Genomic DNA, 21,893 nt, shown 5'->3' with positions numbered 1-21,893 from the left:
TACAAGGTATCACTCAACCCATTACCCCTTCGCAAAAATTAGATAGGGCTGGATTAGGTTTTTCACCCCCTGCTCAAAATTTTCAGTAGAGGTCACTGCCTCTCCTGCACCCCCGGCAGATAAAATAACTTGGCTTGATGATAAACCTGTCTGGGTTGGGCAGTGGCCCCTAACCAAAGAAAAATTGGCTGCTGCTCAGCAACTTGTGCAGGAGCAACTTAATGCTGGCCACATAGAATCTTCCACCTCCCCGTGGAACACCCCTATCTTTGTTATTAGAAAAAAATCAGGCAAATGGAGACTTTTACATGATCTTAGAGAAATTAATAAAACCATGGTGCCTATGGGGGCTACTCAGCCTGGGCTTCCTTGCTCCTCAGCTGTACCCAAAGAAAGCTATAAAATTGTTTTGTATCTTAAAGATTGTTTTTTTTTCCATCCCCCTGCACCCCGAAGACTGTAAGCGTTTTGCCTTTTTGGTACATCTAACTAATTGCGTGGGCCCCAACCCTAGATACCAGTGGAAGGTCCTCCCCCAAGGTATGGCTAACAGCCCCACGCTCTGTCAAAAATATGTAGCATCCATTATAGATCCGTTTTGAATCCTTTACCCCTCAGTTTATATCATTCATTTTATGAATAATATTCTGTTAGCTTGTGCTGATGATTCACTTGTCCTACACACTGCAAAAAAAACTCGTTTTTGCTCTGCAACATCGCGGATTTAAAATTTCTGAGGACAAGGTCCAAATTCACCCCCCCCCCCAACTTTTTCTTGGATTTGAACTGCATATGAAAAAGTTTCCATAAGATGATTCTTGGAATTGTATATAAAAGTGTTTCCTTAGGATTGTTCTGTGACTTTTGCCCCACCTAACCCTTCCAGGTGGGGCGCTGTGGAGTTGGGAATAAATAGCTTGAGGGACAGGAGTGAGGGGTCCTTCTGTGAAAAGCTGCTGGCTGCAGGAGGATTCTCTGGCTCTCCTTGCCCGATCTTTTAAACCCTATCATTCTTGTCTGTGTGGATTATTTTTTGCTGCGGATAAATATTACCAAGGTCTTCCCCCGAAAAGGGAACAAGGGGATGGGAAGTAATTTCTCATTCTGGGGACTGTTCTTGGATTCACAAATACCCAGCAAAGTTAACAGCGAAGATACATTGCACTTCCCAATCAGATTCGCACCCAGAAAGTACAACTTCGCACCCACCACCTAAAAACCCTTAATAATTTCCAACGCCTCTTGGGTGACATCACATGGCTAAAACCTTACCTACAGGTCTCCACGGGTGACCTGAAGCCACTTTTTAACATCCTTCAGGGCGATTCTAATCCCACCAGCTCGCGCCAACTTACCCCTGAGGCTTCCAAAGCCCTTGCCATTGTTAACACCGCCATTCAAAATCAGTTTATTACTTATTATGAGCCCTCCACCCCCTTTTCCTCATTATTTGCCCTACTGCCATTGCACCCACAGCTGTTTTGTGGCAGTTCGCCCCACTTTACTGAATCCATTTGCCTTCCTCTCCCGATAAAGTTTTAGCCACCTACCCCCACCTAGTGGTGCAGCTTTTGATGCAAGGCTGCACAGCCTCTCTGAAACTTTTTGGTCGCCAACCCACCAAGGTGATTATTCCCTATATGAAACCAGAATTGCAATGACTTATGGAAAATCAACAAGATTGGGTTATTTTTGTAACAGGTTTTTCAGGAACTCTAGATAATCATTATCCACCTAATAAATTGCTTCAATTTTTGCGCCTTCACCCAGTAGTCTTTCCTAAACTTACTAAATTTCAACCTACTTCTAATGCCTCACTAGTTTTCACAAACAGCAGTTCTAACAGCATGGCCGCATTCAAGGTCAATGGCATCGTTCACCAGGTCCCCACCCAGTACACTTCGGCCCAGCTTGTAAAGCTTGCTGCTGTCCTCAGGGTTTTTCAGCTTGTCCCAGAGCCCTTTAACTTGTACACTGATAGCTGCTATATTGCAGCTTCCCTTCCCCTGTTGGAAACAGTTCCTTATATAAAGCCTTCCACCCCTGTAACTGTTCTTTTTTCTAGAATTCAAGAACTCCTTTTGCTGCTCACCAATCCATTTTTTGTTGCCCACATTAAAGCTCACACTGGCCTCCCTGGCCCTTTGGCTGAGGGCAATAACTCAGTTGACCAGGCTACCCATCTTTTACCTGTCTTTAATCAGCCTGACTCTTTACAGTTGGCGCAACAAGCCCATAAGCTACACCACCTTAATGCGCAAACGCTTAGGTTAAAATATTCTGTCACCCGTAAACAGGCTCGAGAAATTGTTAAGTCATGCAAAGCTTGCCTTTCCCTCTTGCCTGAACCTCACACCGGAGTTAATCCTCGTGGCCTTACACCTGGAGACCTCTGGCAAATGGATGTTACTCATTATTCTGCCTTTGGCAATCTTAAGTATATTCATGTTACAGTAAATACTTATAGTGGTTTTATTTGTGCCTCTCTCCAAACAGGAGAAGCCACCAAGGATGTCATTGCTCATCTTTTACATTGCTTTACTATTGTTCCTGTCCCTACGGCCATTAAGACTGATAACGGTCCAGGGTATATTAGTTCTAAATTCAAGAATTTTTGTGCAAAATTTGGTATCACCCTTAAAACAGGAATTCCCCTAAACCCTCAAGGCCAAGGCATTGTTGAAAGAGCTAATCAAACTTTGAAAAATACACTTTTTAAACTCACTTCAGAAAGTGAGAATTTGTACTCTCGCAAAGGCAAACACCGCCTGCTTTTAAATCATGCACTCTTCGTGCTCAATTTTCTCTCCTTGGATTCCAGCAGCCATTCAGCGACTGATCTACTCTGGCACCCCTCCACTCGTGAGAATTTTTAGCAAGTGCTTTGAAAAGATGTCCGTACAGAACAATGGCTTGGCCCACACCCTGTTCTCATATGGGGCAAAGGTCACGCCTGTGTTCACAACCCAACCACCTCTGAAACGCGCTGGCTTCCAGATAGGCTGGTCAAATTCCATAACCCTCCCAGGGGTAATGCAACCTCCCGTGGGAGACCCCCGACCCGCGGGGGTGTGGAAATGAAGGTTGCTAGTTATTAGTGGGTTCACCCGAGCAGAACCGACCTGTAAAGAAGAACTAGAGAAATTAGTAAGAGAAGCCTTCAAGACAACGCATGCTGTTCAAAAAGGGAAGTTTATTGTTGGGGGATCCGCTTTTAAGGGCTGAGATACGTCAGAAGGTGTTACAAGTTTTCCACCAATCACAGTTACAAGCATTCATTAGCATAAACTGGGGCAGGTAATAGGGAGGGGCAAAGAGGTAGACCTGAGCACGTTTTACCTGAAGGCATAAGATTCAAACAGAGTTCTATAAATTACACTCAACAAGCATAAATAGAACCTCAGCTGTAATCTTAATAACGTTTTGCTAACACAAAGGCAAGTTGCTCTATATCTTTTTTTCTGGCTGGATGTATTGGGCTGCTTTGAATTACTTTATTTGTCTATTTCCTTTGTTCTCAAGGCATGGGCGCCTTTGGTCACGTGGGTGACCAGATTAGGAATTACTGAGGTGCCTTATGTTCTAGGTTTATCAGCTAGGCTCCCCACAGGGTAACACCCCTGAGGATTCTTCTGTTTCCCTTTCAGGTGCCGCTTCCGACAACACTCCCCCAAGGACACCACTGGCTGACAATCCTTGCCGCAGCACCTCAAAAACTCTCCCTCTCCGCGCTCCCCTTGACTCTCCCTTTCAAAACGATGACAACACCCCTGGTTCCTTCCCCTCCCCTTTTAACTTTTAGTTCTACAATGGTGCCAGAAACATAGCCAACTCCCCTCCCACCCCACTCCACCCCCTAACTCATCTTTAAGTAGCCCTTTGTGCCCTCGCCATGGGTGCTGAGAAAAAGTAAGCCACCCCCAATCAATTTTTGCCACGACCTGGCCCGTTCACCCATTCCCCAGGACACACTGGCGATAACCACCTTGACGAGAAAGCCTGCGTCCCCTGCTGTGATCTGCCTACCTTTAGAAAAATTTTTTTCACTGTCCCTTTTATGCTTGTCCCGGACACCACCGTGATTGCTCACTTCATTCCAAGTGCGGCAATCACTCAAGTATTTTTTGTTTGAAAATCATGGAGTTGTGCAACCACCGCCAACACGAATTGGATTACAGTGTCTCATAAAATTGGAACCTACAAAGAACCTTGGGCATCCGGCGATCTTCCTGGCATCCATGAATGTCAGCTCAACCTCTCCCACGCCCCGAGCTCTTCAGAACTCTGCCTGATTCCCCACCCTTCCAGCCCATGCTGTCCTCCGGACCCCCCTCCTCTTCTCAGCTCATCGTTGTCATGGTCAACGCCTCCGCCCAAACGCCCTTCGGTACCTGCTACTCACCCATCTCACCGTCCTAAATTGCTGCCTTGAGCTGCCTCACTTCACCAACGATACCAACCTTCTGCAATGCGGTATGAAGCCTCAATAACATAGCATAACTTTAAAACTAGTGGTGGAACCTGAACTTTGCCCTTTGGTACCCAATATAATTCCCCCTATTGAAAATTGTAATCAAATTCTTGTCGTTAATTTCTCCTTTCAGTTCATGATTGCCCCCAATTTAACGTTTTTTGCCTGTTTCACTGGTTTATCTCCCCCATTGTTTTACATTTGTTTCTTTAGTCCTAGAACTACTGTGTTTTAGTTGTTTTAATGCCTAAATTGACTGTTAAATCAAAATTTGCCTTATTACCTCTTAAATATAACCTTGTGTCTCTCTCCCGCTGCAGTATAAAATCAAACATTGCCTTCACCCCAGCCTTATTAGGAGGCCTGGGTGTTATTGGTGTGAGCACAGAAATTTATTCATTGGTTCATACTCTAGAATCTGTTAATGCCTTATAACTGTTAATAAAAATGTTTACAAACTTAAAAAAAGTTTTCACTACTTAACTGTTGAATCCCTAGCAGTAATAGTGCAGAAAAACTGCCGTGATTTAAATTTGACATTTTTTTGAGGGAGGGGGAAATTTGTGTCATCTTTATAGCAGAATGTTACTTTAAAAAATAATAATAATAGGGGCCGGGCGGTGGTGCTAAAGGTAAGGTGCCTGCCTTGCCTGCGTTAGCCTTGGACGGACCGCGGTTCGATCCCCCGGTGTCCTATATGGTCCCCCAAGCCAGGAGCAACTTCTGAGCGCATAGCCAGGAGTAACCCCTGAGTGTTACTGGGTGTGGCCCAAAAACCAAATAATAATAATAATAATAATAATAAAATAAAAGAAACTTGGCTTAGTTAGAAATAGACAGAGGGATTAAGATGAGTCCTGATATAAAATTGGTCCTCTACCTCATCCTGGCTGTCTAAGCTGCTGCCTAATTCGGTCCTTTCATTGGCTTTTTGCTACTTTTTCCTTTGGCCCCTAGGCATTCCGTCGCCTCACAAGTTTGTTAAGAATCCGGTTACTGAAATTGCCCTAATGTTCAGTATAGGTCCAATATCAGTGGCTCTCTTAAATGCACCCCGAAGGACTTGAAGCCATGGATAAACCTCTGAGCTTTAAGGAGTTTTGAGTATCTGGCTAAACGCCCCTGCTTGCTCTGCTCCTGGCTGTGGAGATGCTCATGACGGGGATAGTTTGGTGCCAGTGTCTGGGTGCAAACATGGCATTCCTAATATTTTGCGCTCAAAAACTTTTAATTTGGTCTCTTGTTGCCATGTCCAGAACTGGAAGCCCACCAAACGACCTAAGACAGGCACTTCACCCATTTTGCTCTTCTTTTATTATTACAGTAAAGGGGGAACTGTGGGGAGCCTAGCTGATGAAACCTAAAACATAGGACACCTCAGTAATTCCTAATCTGGTCACCCACGTGACCAAAGGCGCCCATGCCTTGAGAACAAAGGAAATAGACAAATACTAAAGTAATTCAAAGCAGCCCAATACATCCAGCCAGAAAGAAAAATATAGAGCAACTTGCCTTTGTGTTAGCAAAAGGTTATTAGGATTACAACTGATGTTCTATTTATGCTTGAGTATAATTTATAGAACTCTGTTTGAATCTTATGCCTTCAGGTAAAACGTGCTCTCTACCTCTTTGCCCCTCCCTATTACCTGCCCCAGCTTATGCTAATGAATGCTTGTAACTGTGATTGGTGGAAAACTTGTAACACCTTCTGACGTATTTCAGCCCTTAAAAGCTGATTCCCCCCGACAATAAATCCCTTTTGAACAGCATGTGCAGTCTTGAGGGCTTCTCTTACTAACTTCTCAAGTTCTTCTTTACAGGTCGGTTCTGCTCGGGCAAACCCACGAATAACTAGCAACCTTCATCTCCACACCCCCACGGGTCGGGGGACCCCCACGGGAGGTTGCAAGCTATCTCCTTGATCCTTTTATTTTTATATGTATTGTTATTATTTGGTGTATATATAAAAAGTTCTGAGGTCAGAGAGATAGCACAGCGGTAGTGCGTTTGCCTTGCACGCAGCCAACCTATAATGGATCCAGGTTCGATACCCAGCATCACATATGGTAACCCGAGCCTGCCAGGATTGATTTCTGAGTGCAGAGTCAAGAATGACTCCTGAGCACCTCCGAGTGTGGCCCCCAAACAAAGCAAAACAAACAAAAAGAAATTCTAGGAAGGCTTCCACAGCAGAGGAGAAAATATTGCCCAAGGCTCATTTGAATTCTGGAAAAGATAATTTGCTCACAGCCAGGGGCTTGCCATCTTTGCCCATTGGTTTCCACACTCTAAGACCTCATCCTAGTAAATGTCAGAGTTAGTCTCGAAAACATCTGCCAGGGCCGGTTTCCCTGCACACCTTCCCCTTATTTAGACTTTGCTTTTTAGCCTGACTTAGATGATCCATTTGTCAGTGACATCGAGGGGTCAGCCTTTCTTTTTTTTTTTTTTTTTTTTTTTTTTTGGTTTTTGGGCCACACCCTGTGACGCTCAGGGGTTACTCCTGGCTATGCGCTCAGAAGTTGCTCCTGGCTTCTTGGGGGACCATATGGGATGCCGGGGATCGAACCGCGGTCCGTCCTAGGCTAGCGCAGGCAAGGCAGGCACCTTACCTCCAGCGCCACCACCCGGCCCCGGGGTCAGCCTTTCTTAAGCTATCCCACCTGCAAGGTCTCTGGACTCTCAAGCTCCTTTTCTTTGGGCAAGAATGAACAGTGGAATGAAGAGTGGAAAATGGTGTGTAAAGCACCAAGTCCTAAGCACACAGAAGCACATGAGGATCTCTCTGCTCCTCCCTTCTGGGGAGCAGAATGCCAACTTTGCCTACTCTGTAGAAATAACCATCCTGGGGCTGGAGAGATAGCATGGAGGTAAGGCATTTGCCTTTCATGCAGAAGGTCATTGGTTCGAATCCAGCATCCCATATGGTCCCCTGCCATGGAGGGTCCCCTGCCATGAGCCTGCCAGGAGCGATTTCTGAGCCTGGAGCCAGGAGTAACCCCTGAGTAACCCCTGAGCGCTGCTGGGTGTGACCCAAAAACCAAATAAATAAATAAATAAATAAAGATTATTTAAAAAAAAAAAAGAAATAACCATCCTGTGATTCATTTCTGTCTAAAATGCCACATAGATTTGCGTGGGTGAATTTTATCTATTTATTTATTGTTTTGGGCCAAACCCAGTGATGTTCAAGAGTTACTCCTGGCTATGGGCTCAGGAAACGCTCCTGGCTTGGGGGGCCATATGAGATGCCAGGGATCAAGCTGTGGTTCGGCCTAGGCTAGTGCATGGAAGGCAGATGCCCTACCACTTGTGCCACCACTACAGCCCCTTATAGGTCAATTTTAAGACTTGCTCCTTGACTCACCTGCTTTTGTCTCTGAGCAAGTCACCACCTGGGACTGCATCATCCACCTTGGTCCTTACATCGATCAATCCACTCATGGTAAAAAGACCACAGATAGTATCTTTTTTTGGGGGGGGAGGGGGTTATACCCGGCAGGGCTCAGGGACCACTCCTGGCTCTAAGCTCAAAAATTGCCCCTGGAAGGCACGGGGGACCATATGGGATGCCGGGACTCGAACCACCATCCTTCTGGATGCAAAGCAAATGCCTTACCTCGATGCTATGTCTTTGGCCCCCATAGATAATATATTTAGGAAGCCAAGGTCATACATTTTATAGCAAGTAAAGCCCATGGAAATAAGTCACCGCATCTTTCTTATCCTGTGGACAACTTGGATTCTTCTGAGTCCTTATCACTGTTTACCATTAGGAATTTCATCCATCTGCCTGCAGCTGTATTTAGAGCATTTGCAGCAAATGTCAAGAAATCTAATCCCAAACTCCCTAGCTTTCCCCATCCTCACCTCATATCCCTCACATCGAGAGCTTTCCTAAAGCAAATGCATACTTTATTAAAATCACAAATGAGGGGGCCAGAGAGATAGCACAGCAGTAGGGCATTTGCCTTTCATGCAGTTGTCATAGGATGGACCTGGGTTCGATTCCTAGCATCCCATATGGTCCCCCAAGCCTGCCAGGAGCAAATTCTGAGCACAGAGCCAGGAGTAACCCCTGAGTGCTTCTGGGTGTGACCCACAAACCAAAAAAAAATTCACAAATGACATTTTACCATTTCCAGCAGATATCACCATGTAATATGTATTTTTTTGGGGGGTCACACTCAAAAATTCTTGTTCAGTAGTCACTCCTGGAAGGCTTGTGGGATGCTGAGATTTGAACGGGGTCCATCGAAGTTTAGGGTTTATACTCAAATATATAATGGTAGTTGAAAATTTAGAAAGGTTATACCTTCCACTTCGTTTTCTTGCTACTGATACTTTGAAATATATAGGATATACTGTGATTTTATTTGAATTTTAGAATTGTCTTTTCTATTTATGTGAAAAATGATACTGAAACTTTGATAAGGATTGTATTGGCTTCATATATTATCTTGGGTAGCTTTCATTAGCAGGATTATGTATTTTGACTTTTTTTTTGGTTTTTGGGCCACACCCCACAGTGCTCAGGGGTTACTCCTGGGTGTCTGCTCAGAAATAGCTCCTGGCAGGCACGGGGGACCATATGGGACACCGGGATTCAAACCAACCACCTTTGGTCCTGGATTGGCTGTTTGCAAAGCAAACGACGCTGTGCTATCTCTCCAGACCCTATTTTGTCTATTTTTGATGAGATGACAGTTCTGATAATTTTCAAGTAATCACACAAATAGTTTTTAATCAGCTAGATTTCATTTACTTTGTATTATAAAAATGAATTTGATCTAAACTTCCAAATATAATGAGTAGAAGGATAATACAGGAGTTAAATCACTTGACTTCTGTTCAGTTTGATCTCCAGTACTATATATGATCCCTGAAAGCAGAAATTATCCTTGAGTGCAAAATCAAGAATAACTCCTGAGCTTTACCAGGTATGGCCCATCCTTCACCCCTCAAAAAAAACTTGCAAATTTCAATGACAAGAATATTGAGTTGATTATAGCATATTTTCTTATTAATTTCCTGATTATCAAAAGGTTTGTGGCTATTGGAGACTGGTTAATATTGAAGTTTAACACTTGTGGGGGAGGGGACTCCCAAACATGAAACTTATGGGGTTCAGAAGCCACTCTAAATCATATATGATCAATAGACCCAAATGATCCCATATTTGGGACTATTGGTGTTGGGAACCTCCAAGTTTACATCAACATCACTTGGGGCAATAGGTTATGTGAGAAGTGGAATCCTGGCCTTATGTTGTCATCCCCACCCTGAAAAATTTTACACATTAAATAAAAATAATTCAAGTATGTGGATGGTAGATTTAAAGCACGTAGCTAATGGTAAAGCACGGGGTCAGCATGAATGTGCTCTGAGTTTGATTTCAACATTCCGGTCATTGCCAATGTTTAAATATCTGTTTAAAATGAAAACAGTACTCATCACCCCTCCCGCCCAGGCTAGGGTGGCAGCTCGGCTTCCCTCCCGGCCTGGTCTCACCCACCCCAGCAACTTAAGTGTTGGGGGCTACGAACTTTCTCATCGTGCCCGCACCACAAAAGTAAACTTCGGGGGAAGGACAGCCTCGAGATTCCCCAGATACTAATGGGGAAACAGAAGTGGCCATCGATGGCAGATTGGGGGAGGCCGAAAGTGAGAGAGATCTTGGTCATGGAACCTAGTGATAGTACCAGCACCATCACGGAAGAGCCTGGCAGTCTGCAAGACTTGGTGAAGACCCTGGACTCCCAGACCTGCACCTTTATTGTGTGTGCTCAGATGAATGCCAAAGAATCTAAGGAGCCCATTGCTGCCTCTGTCAGCATTTGTACCCGCTTCCGCTTCTGCCCTTTAATGGGAGAGATTTCCGGCCAGCAGCTTTCTCTCAACCAGGACAGAAGGTAGAAGGCGAATACAAATAATTCGCAAGTGTTAAGCTCTTTTGTGAACACCTAGAAATTAAGCTGCAGAAGTCAATAAAGCGCTCAAGGTGGGTTCCAGTCAAGAGGTTTATTGAGGAGAGAGGAGGGCTTTTATGCCCTGCTTCAGTGGGAGGAGCAGCAACATAGGATTGAAACTTAAACCAATCAGATTTGTACAGGTACAACGATTTTAACCAATGGGAGCATAGACACATTTTGATGGCGGGAAGGATAAGGAGGAACCTGGCAGGATGGGGGGAGGGGAAGCAAATCCTTAATAGATCTTTCTTTTGTGCAAGCAATAGGGATTACAGTTTAAGCCTTACAAAAACCTATCTATAATTACGTTTTTGAGAGCAGTTACAAAAACAGGTTCCATGGAAAGGTTAAGGAATCTGGTTTAAGCCAGATTCTGTGTGCTGGGCTAAATTTATTTGCAGAGTTTCTTTTTGGCTCGGGGCTAAGCAAACTTATGGCTTGAATCAGGCTCCGTCTCCCACAAGCATTCCCTCTGAAAACACAACGGGTCATCTACCAGGTTGAGTTCTTCAGTTTGATAAGAAGCTCCAGAAATACAGTGTTGGGGGGCCGGGTAGGTGGCGCTGGAGGTAAGGTGTCTGCCTTGCAAGCGCTAGCCAAGGAAGGACCGCGGTTCGATCCCCCGGTGTCCCATATGGTCCCCCCAAGCCAGGGGCGATTTCTGAGCACATAGCCAGGAGTAACCCCTGAGCGTCAAACAGGTGTGGCCCAAAAACCAAAAAAAAAAAAAAAGAAATACAGTGTTGGGGGGAAATGTTATTCACTTGGTGGGATGGTCTCCTTCTCACTCAGCTCCCTTCTGGAGCATCTTCTGGGACAGGGTCTGCCTCAGCTACTCATGGTGGGGAACCCCTACCTGGTACTCAGGGGCCTGGGGCCTCTGTTCATGACCAGAATGCCAACATCTATGTCATGGTTGGAACCTTCGACTCCCTAGTGACTGCTCTGCTGTGGATGGATGTTCACATCAACATGGAACTGGCCCAGATTCAGAGTGAGCCTCGTGTACGACTGGTGATGATCAGCACATGAAGGTCAGCACATTATACAAATTTGTACATTTGTGTCATAGTAAAGAAATCTAGTATTGATGAAAAAATATATATATTTAATTTTATGAGTAATATTATAAAAGTAACTAAATTTTAAAAGCAAATTAACTAGTATCAAATATAATTTTGGTCTTAAGTTCTAGGTGTAAAAATGCATCAAATGTCTTTAACTATATTTTATAATGTCTAAACATCTTGTTAATTTGGTATATTATTTTTACAAATTATTCATTTAAAGTCTTCAAAGTAGAAACAGTTTTTTGTTAAAAATTTTAACACATTATTGCAGCTGCCTTTCTGTTTTCCTGCTAAACTAATTTTAAAAAACCTGTTCATTTACAGCAAATGATATCATACTTCAGAGTGGAGACTCCTTCTACAGTGCTCATTAACCATTTTACTTAACAAAAAAATTTTTTTAACTGCTTACATTTTACTTCATGTTTTAAACTTCAAACTAGGATTGTTTTAAAACTGTTTTGTGTTAAATCTAAACCTTAAAATTTATTTTCAGCAAAGTTCCACTCCAGCTACATTAAGTACTTCAAAAAACTAAGTTTTTCTACAAAAATTTTTTTCTTACAAACATGCCGGCTAAATATTTAAAAGCGCTTGTTAATTTTTCTAATGTGTTTTAATGCAATCCTTTTGTCTGTTCATGTGTTTGTTGTGATAAATGAAAGTGGCCACAATGTTGTGTTTAGTGTTGCTTTGTTTTGTCTGTTTGTTATTTCTACATTTCATGATACAATTTTTAAAGCCTTATCCATTTTTGAAATTTTAATTAATTTTTTTTAACCTGGCTCAGTCTGGTCATCTAACAGACTGTGACATCCTGCTAAAAATCATGTGTTAAGCTAGCTTTGTCCTGACAGCCTGGCAGAAAGTGTAGGGGATGGTAAACCCCAGATTTCTCAATGGCCATCGGGGATAACTTTTCCCTGGAAAATTTCTGGACTTTGCAATCACCCAGCTTTCCTGCTATGTGTAAGTTAAGGCCTATAAAATATGAATTTGTGGCTAAACAATAGCATCAAGCTTTTAGATAATAATTAAGAAGTTTAAAAAATCATTTAGGTTCACTTTAAAAGTTTTTTTTGAAAAATTGGCAATTGTTAATTATAAAATTTTTTATGCTGATGTCTCACAGAGGTCAGATAACATTCCCGTGGTATTCAGAAATAATTTGTGTGATGTAAATTGCTAATGTCTTCTGCCTGTAAACCCAGGCCAGAAGACTAAGTAAATTCCTATTTTTTATATAAAGAATTAAATTTATGGAATATTTTATTGTAAAGAAGGGCCCCCAAGTAATCATTTTCCCCCTAACAAGCTGCTTCAATTTTTGCAAATTCACCCTGTTGTCTTTCCCAAGCTTACAAAACTACAGCCCATCCCTGGGGCTAATCTTGTGTTTACTGATGATAGCTCTAATGGCACAGCGGCCTTGAGCATTCAGGGCAAGATCATGAAATTCACTACAGAGCACAAATCTGCTCAGCTTGTAGAACTGGCTGCAGTGCAAAGGGTATTTGAAACAGTTTTTGAACCCTTCAATCTCTATACTAATAGTTTCTACATTGCAAACTCTATTCCGCTACTTGACACTGTGCCTTTTATTAAACTCACTTCTAATGCCCAGCCTGCCTTTGCAAAAATTCAAAGACTTGGGGCCGGGCGGTGGCGCTAAAGGTAAGGTGCCTGCCTTGCCTGCGCTAGCCTTGGACGGACCGCGGTTCGATCCCCCGGTGTCCCATATGGTCCCCCGAGCCAAGAGCAACTTCTGAGCGCATAGCCAGGAGTAACCCCTGAGCGTTACCGGGTGTGGCCCAAAAAAAACAAAAAAAAAAAATTCAAAGACTTATACTTATGAGATCCCACCCATTTTTTGTAGCACACGATAGAGCCCTCCCTCCCACCCCCACTGCCTTTGCTGCAGCTCCTGGCCCTTACCAGGTCTATAACCTTACCTGGGTTATTCTTATTGAGACTGGCGATGTAGCCAATGCCACCTCTATTATAGCTCCCACAGTCCCATGGCTGGATCTTTTTGTTGATATGTGTGCTCTTCCTATGCCTAGCGACTACTGGGTCACCCCTGATTTTATTTCTCCTCGCAGAGATCTTCAGCCCAAGGTTATTCCCGGCTGCTACAGCACTGTAAGCCACTCATCCTTGCTTGACAAACTCATTTATGTGTGTCCTGGAGGCTTCCATAGAGATCAACATGATCGCTCCTTAGCCTACAGGTGTGGAGACAGATCTAGCTTTTTTCGCGCTGCTTGGGGCTGTGAAACAACTGGGGATACTTATTGGAAGCCCTCTTACTCCTGGGATTTTATCACTGTTCGCCGCCTTCGACCCCCCATCAAGCGGCCATTACGTTCCCTGCATCCCTGCTACAAACAATGGTGCAACCCGTTGCATATCCAATTTACCACAGCCGGCAAAAAATACTCTTGGGACAAAACTCTCACTTGGGGCCTACGCCTTTACTGTACTGGCTATGACAAGGGCTTTACCTTTTCCATAAAACTTCTCAAAGAAATCCCCTTTTCTCACCCCATAGCTGTTGGCCCCAATCCTCTTTTGCACCCCTCCGGTGGTGGCCCCTTCTTACCCCAGGCACCACCCAAGGCGTTGCCCCCTCCTTCACCCTGCTCCTTCTGTTACCGCTGCTGCTGTTACTGAGTTCCAGCCTACTATCTCTGCGGGACCTGTTTCCACGGCCGACCTCATCCTGCAAATGGTTGATGCATCTGCCCAAGCTCTCTCCATAACCTCCTACGAACGCTGCTGGATTTGCTACTCGCCGGTCCCACCGTTCTATGAAGGCATTGCAGCCTTCGGAACTTCCCTCTACACCAATGACTCTGGTCTCCTTCGCTGGGGTACACAGCCTCAAAGACATGGACTGACAGTGGGACAAGTCGTGGGGTATGGACTCTGTCTTCTTGGCCCCCACATGATTCCTCCCGTTTCCTTGCTAGAAACCTGAAATCAAACATTTCATGTTCATGAACAAGCTTTTTCTTATTGCCCCAAATTTCACCTTTTTTGTTTGCTCCACCAGATTGACTCCTCATATTATTGTTGATGTTTTTCTTGCTCACCGTGATTATTGTGTTTTGGCAATTCTTATGCCCAAACTCACTGTTTGACCCGAATCGGACTTATTGCCTTACTCTGGTACCTCCCCTATTCTCTCTTGTGCTAAACGCGAACCTGTAACAGCCATCACCCTAGCCGTCCTTGTTGGCCTTGGCGCCGCTGGTGCAGGTACAGGTATTTATTCCCTCATCCGCACTGAGGGGTCTATAGACTTTCTAACAAACACTGTTGTTAAGGATATAGAGGAGCTTAAAAAGGGTCTCAATTATCTACAACAAACTGTTGGCTCCTTGGCTGAAATGGTATTGCAAAATCACCGAGGCCTTGATCTTGCCTTTTTAAAGGAGGGGGGAATGTGTGTTGCCTTAAAAGAAGAAAGTTGCCTTTTTAAAGATAAGTTAGGCCTTGTTCAGGATAGCATAAAAAGGTTGAAGAAAGTCTAGCTGAAACCAAGAAAACCTTGGACAGGGAGGAAAGCTGGTATAAAAATTGGTTTTCCACATCTCCCTGGTTATCCACTCTTCTATCCACGCTGCTTGGCCCCATTCATTGGGTTCATGCTGCTCATTTCTTTTGGTCCATGGGCATTTCACCGCCTAACTGGCTTTATAAAAACACAGATTGATGAGGCTACAAAAAAATCTGTGGACATTTACTACCAGCATCTCCAGCCTCATGAGCCACCCATTGCTGATACTGCTGAGGGTGAAGAGAGCGCCCCTGAAGAACTGGATTTTGAGGAACTGGAACGGCTCGCTAAGCGTAAGAAATCCTTCCTCACACGGCTGTGGAAATGACTTTGACGGGATTAGCCTGGTGCCAGTAGTCAGGAGCACACCCCATTCTTTATCTTTGTGCAGGCTCTTAGGGGTAGGGTACTCAAGCCTACATGCACTGATGCAAGAACCTTCTTGCGTGCTCCCCGAGCTGCTACTTTTGGGGTTCTCACACTGGGGGCCCACCAGACAGCCTAAGACAGGGTTTCCACCCATCTTTGAATTAATAAAAAAGGGGGAATTTGTTAGGGACTGTTTGGAATAAATAAAAAGCCCACTTACTAATCAAAATGGAGTCTCTGAAAATCTTAGCCAAAGTGCTTACAAGCTGCATGTGGCCTTCTTTGCCCTTGGACCCAAAGAAATAGAAATAGCCTAGAGCTAGGGAATCACTAGGCTCCAAGATGTCCTTGTATAGACAGGGGTCAAAAGGCCCAAGCTGAGATAAGATTTTGTATTTTGTTGCTCAAAGATAATGTGAATCTCTTGAATGATGATAATCTTATTAACCTGGGAAAATCAAGATGTTCCCGTGGAAAGTTACAACAATTCCTACTGTGCCTCGCCCCTACTCTCTTTGTTTTGCATTGTCTATAAAAGGTCTATTTCTCCCTTTATTAAATGGACTCCTGATCGGAACCCTTCGTCTCGAGTCTCTTTATTTCCCAGTCCCTCTTCTATTCCAAGCCGGATTCTTCTTCGAGAACTGCGAATTACTGACGTGGTCCCCAGCTTTACCCGCTGGTCGGGGTCCCTGGTGGACCACAATGATCCACGCAAAGGGTCAAATGATTGACTTCACTAAGCGGGCCTTTTGGCAAATAATTCTTTTAGAGGAAAGCACTGCACCAGAGAAGGGGAAAAACCACGTCTCGTGCGTGCTTTCCTTAGATGGGAAGTAACACCTGGGAATCTTTCTGTCCCTTTGCTGCCATCCTGCCCACTTGCTTCTGACCACTGACTGTCCTCTCTGCCTGTGTCACCTTGCAATGTTCCATGCACCCAAGACTGATTTCCAGTTTTCTCCGCAAACAGCCCAACTCTGAAACCCAGGATCTGGAAAGATTGCACAGCACTTGAGCGTTTGCCTTGCACCCTGCCATCCCGGGACGGATCTGGGTTCAATCCCCAGCATCCCATATGTTGCCCCAAGTCTTCCAGGAGTGAGCCAGGAGGAACCCCTGAGCGCCACCGGGTGTGGCCCAGAAAGCAAATAACCCAACTCTGAAGCCCAGCTTTGGCCAAGTCGGGCCCTCTCCCAATGCGCCCGCTTCTCCATCATTTGCCACCATCACAGTGCTGTCCTCTGCACGTGTGGTTCACTCTTCACCCCATACTGCCATCCACAGAGGACAACAGAAAGGATCCCTCAAGACACTCCCACCTCCCCCAGCTCTGTGGGATCCTACCTGTGTGGTTCTCACTTGGCTGTGAGGGGTGGTTCTGTGTCTGTGAGGGGCACTGGTTCATTCGTTCCAGATGAAATATTTGGAAGTAAGTTTCTGATACAGCAGGCTGAGTTGAAAAGAGAAAATTATGGGGCCGGGACAGTGGCGCTAGAGATAAGGTGTCTGCCTTGCAAGCGGTAGCGTAGGACAGACCATGGTTTGATCCTCCAGTGTCCCATATGGTCTCCCCAAACCTGGAGCGATTTCTGAGCGCATAGCCAGGAGTAAGCCCTGAGCGTCAAATGGGTGTAGATCAAAAACCCCCCCCCAAAAAAAAAGAGAGAGAGAGAAAATCAGTAGCCAAATATGGGATTGAAAATATCTTTATTAAAATTAATTAAAATAATGTACAGTAAGAACTTTCGGGATGGAGAAGATCGGAAGTTTCTTCCTCCGCCATGGAAGAAGAAAAAAGAGCGTTCTGTTACAGGCTCATAGGTTCCTCTTGCCTCTTGCCTCAGAAATCGCCCCTGGCAGACTGGGGGACCCTATGGGATGTGGGATTCCTATGGCAGTCCCTTTTGGATGGTCTGCTTGCAAGGCAATTGCCCTCCAGCTGTTCTCTCTGTTCTTCTCTTCTCTTCTCTTCTCTTCTCTTCTCTTCTCTTCTCTTCTCTTCTCTTCTCTTCTCTTCTCCTCTTTCTCTCTCCTCTTCTCCTCTCTCTCTCTCCTCCTCTCTCTCTCTGCTCTTCTCTCTCTCTCTGCTCTTCTCCTCTCTCTCTCCTCTTCTCCTCTCTCTCTCTCCTCTTCTCCTCTCTCTCCTCTTCTCTCTCTCTCCTCTTCTCTCTCTCTCTCCTCTTCTCTCTCTCCTCTCTCTCTCCCTCTCTCCTCTCTCTCCCTCTCTCCTCTCTTCTCTTCCCTCTCTCCCTCTCTCTCTCTCTCTCTCTCGTGGCCCCAAAGGCATGACCGGTACGTCCGCTGTCTCCTGCTACTGCGGCCTGTGAGCTCTTCTTGGGCCTGGGTGCGGGGAAGGGCTGCTGGAGGAGGGCGATTGGCACGGCCCCGCCCTCGGCCCCGCGCCCTGCCGACAGGGCCTGCAAGTGACAAAGCGAGTCTCCTAAGAAACTCCTTCCCAAGGGCAAGGACCCAAGGGGCTTTTTCTCCCATAGAGAGAAAGCCGGGCACAGGGCGTCTGTAGGGTCCCCCCACCCAGCAGCCCGGGTGACCTGTGAGCAGAGGCCAGGAGGAACCCCTGAGCGCGTCGGGTGTGCCCAAAAGCCAGTGGCCGCTTACCCCTTGGCCCCCTGGGCGGCTTCGGGCAGGGGCCTCGGGGTGATGGTTGCCTCCCTCTGAGTGCAGGCCCTGCGGCTTCACGGGTGGCGGCTTTGGGCCCATGCCCCTTGGGCGCCGGTGGTCTTTCGGCCGGCCCTGGGGCTTCAGGGCCCGCAGCTTCGGGCTCATGCCCCGGGGGCGCCGGTGGTCTATGGGCAGGCCCTGGGGCTTCAGCGGGGGCGACTCCTGTGGTCCAGGATATGGCGCAGAATCGGAACTCGCTGCCATCGGCAATTGCCTCCGCTACCTGGCGGCGGACCGCAGGCGCCCGCCACATCTCAATCTTCACTGCAACCTGGGCGAAGTCCGGGGCGAAGTCCACCGTCATCCGAAGGCGCTGCCTGTGCTCCCAGCTCGAGCTGTTGCCCAAAAACCAAAAGAAGGAAGGCAACTGCTCAGCCGACCTGGTGGTGGACTAAGGATCCCACGTGCCAGAGGCTCCCCGTGTCTGAACAGAAATCGGTGTTCCCCGTGTTGGTGCGGGGAGGGAGAGGAGGGGAGGGGAGGGGAGACCGCTCTGGGCCCAGCCTGGCTCCCGCAGCCCCAGCAGCCCGGCAGAAAGACAAGGAAATAAAAGTTTCCCGATTCCAAGTACCATCAGAAAGTAAAAGAAATGAACTAACCTTCTCCCTAGAAACTACCTTTTAGCAATCGAGGCACTCACCAAGAAAATGTGAATTGAGGGGCCGGGAAGGTGGCGCTAGAGGTAAGGTGTCTGCCTTACAAGCGCTAGCCAAGGAACAGACCACGGTTCGATCCCCCGGTGTCCCATATGGTCCCCCCAAGCCAGGGGCGATTTCTGAGCACATAGCCAGGAGTAACCCCTGAGCGTCAAACGGGTGTGGCCCAAAAACCAAAAACCAAAAAAAAAAAAAAAAAGAAAATGTGAATTGAAATGATTTTGTTTAGCTTTTTTTTCTTCCAAAGGGAGAAAGAAGACAAGTGGGCTTTGGGGCCACGAGTGCTACCCCGAAAATAACAGATGGGGGTAGGCAGAAGTCGAGGGGCAGGGGTGCAGAGCTCAGAACCAAGCACCCCCAGTTGTTCTCAGCAACCCCACTTGGGTTTAGAAAGCATAAGGCAGTCTTCTCACTAAAGGCGGGCAGTCCAGCTCTTGGGGCCCATGTGTCAGGCAGGAGGCACATGGGCCAGAAAGGAGACACATGCACCCGTGCGTGGTGGACACTCACCCTAGCCCTAAATTTGGTGTATTGCTTTGAGCAGGTGCTCAGAGGTTACTCTAGGCCCTGCACTGCTGGCTCAATAAGTGACCATATGGGATGTCTGAGGTCAAACCCTGGTCGGCAGCTTGCAAGGAAAACAACCTCCTCATTTAGCCCTGATCATAGCTCTCTCTTAGGCTCAGGCCCCTTGATCGACCCAAACTTGCAATAAGTGGAGACATCAAAAGATCAAATAGAAGGAAGGACTTTGCGGGGCTTGAAAATAGAAGCATGGGACAGTGAAAAAGAACAAAGAAACCTGCGTGCACCTGGGTTAGATTTTTTTTCTCCAAGAGTAGCCAACCCCTTGACGTGCGCATCCCGAAGGAAAGGGAGTTGGGGAGGTTGGAAAAACACTTCATTTGAATGCAGAAACCGAACTCTCCTGAGGTTCCCAAGCCCGAATCAGAACCGGAAACAGCAGGGGTGACCCAAAAAGGGAATGTCAAGAGCCGCGCATGCAGACATAAGGCCAACCCTCAACCTCAACCTCCCACATCCCCAAATACCATCCCTTGACTCCACGCAGGCGGCCACCCCCAACATCCCCTTCCCAAAGAAATAACCCAAATCCATGCACAAACGAGGATGAACGCAGACCCACGAAGCTTGGCTCCCACTGGGGAGACTTGGCACGAAGGAGTCGCTGACTAAAGGTGCAGAAAAGGGCACTGCGTGGAGAGCGACGGGCGGGCAGTCCAGCTCTTGGGGCGCATGGGCCAGGCAGGAGGCGCATGGGCCAGAAAGGAGACACATGCACCCGTGGGTGGTGGCAGGGGAAGCACACACAGTGATTGCGGACACATGGAACCACACACACAAAAAAAGCAGGGCAAGGAGCGCTCCAAGACTAGAGGCCCATTCCCAATCCCGGCCAGTGGGCATGGACAGCTTGGAGAGTCTAGAGCGCACGCCACATCAGCCAGGAGGGACAACACAGGCAAGGCTTGGGGGACCCCCGACTCACCTCATCCCTGTGGTGCTGACAGAAGTCGAGGCGCTCGGTGAAGACTGCCAGGCCTGCCTCCTGGACCTGCAGTGCAGCCTTCTGCTCGCACAATGGGCAGCTCAGCTTGAGGGGCTTATTATGTGACTGATCCTACTCTCATCAATAATTGTGCCCTACCCTAGAGTGTGACTTGGCATTGTGCTCCCACCCTGGGGCGGGACCTGATTCTGGGCTAAGGGAAACGCCTTACTTCCATGACATCTCTCCGGCCCACCAGGAGTGATTTCTGAGTGCAGAGCACAGAACGAGTATTAACACCCCCCCAGCACTGCTGGGTGTGGTCCAAAAACTAAAAAAGAATTTTATTTTGTGGAGGCAGAATGATAGTACGGCAAGAAAGGCACTCACGCGCACACACACACACGCGCACGCTCGCGCACAGACACACACACACATACATTCACTCAACACGCACACGCTGAGCAGGGGTCTATCTCCGTCACCATCACATATGGTCCCCAAGCCAGCCAGGAGTAATTCCTGAGCACAGAGTGAAAAGGTGTGAAGAAAATAATAAATATAAGTAAGAACTGGAAAATAGCAAACAGAAGAAAAAACTAGGCACCCTCCCTAACTTGCACTTCCTAAGAGAATTAAGCCAAGCCCTAAGCTTCTCTAAGTTCCTAAAGAAAGCTCCCGGCTAAGCACTCTAACTTCCCTAATTTACACTTTAATTAAGTGCCTTAAGAAAGATCCCAACTAAGCTAATTCCTTAAAGTGCCTTAATTTACACTTCATTCAAGCTCACTGGGAACCTTTCCACTTTTCCCTTTCCTCCACTCCCCCACTCCCTGGCTCCCCTTCCTTTCCCTGGGAACCTTTCCACTCCCCCACTCCCTAGCTCCCCTTCCTTTCCCTGGGAACCTTCCCACTCCCCCACTCCCTAACTCCCCTTCCTTTGAACTAACCACCACAATTCGCGGAAGACCCTCATTTTAAATTAGACATATGCCGTCAGGGGAAGGACAAAGATACGCACATGACCCCAGGGGCAAACACTGCCCCATCTGTTACACAGGGAAAACAAAATGCCTCTTTCCTGGGCTCTGACGCATAACTTCTTTTGTGGCGGGAGATAAGGAGAAATGCCTCCTTCCTGGCAGGTGTGTTCCCATGATATGTATAGACTTTTTACCCTATAAAAGCTTTGCTGAATGCTAAAGGGGGGCCGAATCTTCTCTACTCGGTCCTGAGTTATGAGATTCGGTCTCCAGCATGCTGAGATATTAAAATCCCTCGTGTTATTACAGCAAGTCTGGTCTTCGAGTCTCTTTGGGTGCACGCATATCCTGAGCCTGGAGCGGACTTCCCCTGCGGGGGAGTTCTTTCATTTGGGGGCTCGGCCGGGAGATTTGCGACCACCCAGAGACCCCAGACCCACTTGGAGGTGAGCTCTTGTGTCTGTGTCTGTGTCTACTTAGTCTGGGTTCGTTTGCTTCTGGCTGTACTTTTCTCTGAGGTTTGGCGCGATCGCAGTTTCGGCTTTACGGACGCTCAGCAAGTCTGAGGTTTCGTGGATAAAGACAGACGTGTCCGGGTGTCCACCGTCCGATCACCCT

General features: G+C 46.7%; 1 protein-coding gene across 1 annotated transcript in view; it reads right to left on the bottom strand.

The window, feature by feature from the left end:
• The window catches only part of GORASP1 (golgi reassembly stacking protein 1), a 737,102-nt gene that overhangs the window by 129,886 nt on the left and 585,323 nt on the right, over positions 1-21,893 (bottom strand). The window lies entirely within an intron of this gene.

This window comes from Suncus etruscus, chromosome 20 (genome assembly GCF_024139225.1).
Source record: "Suncus etruscus isolate mSunEtr1 chromosome 20, mSunEtr1.pri.cur, whole genome shotgun sequence".
Taxonomy (NCBI): Eukaryota; Metazoa; Chordata; class Mammalia; order Eulipotyphla; family Soricidae; genus Suncus; species Suncus etruscus.
This window is presented reverse-complemented; position numbering and strand designations above follow the sequence as displayed.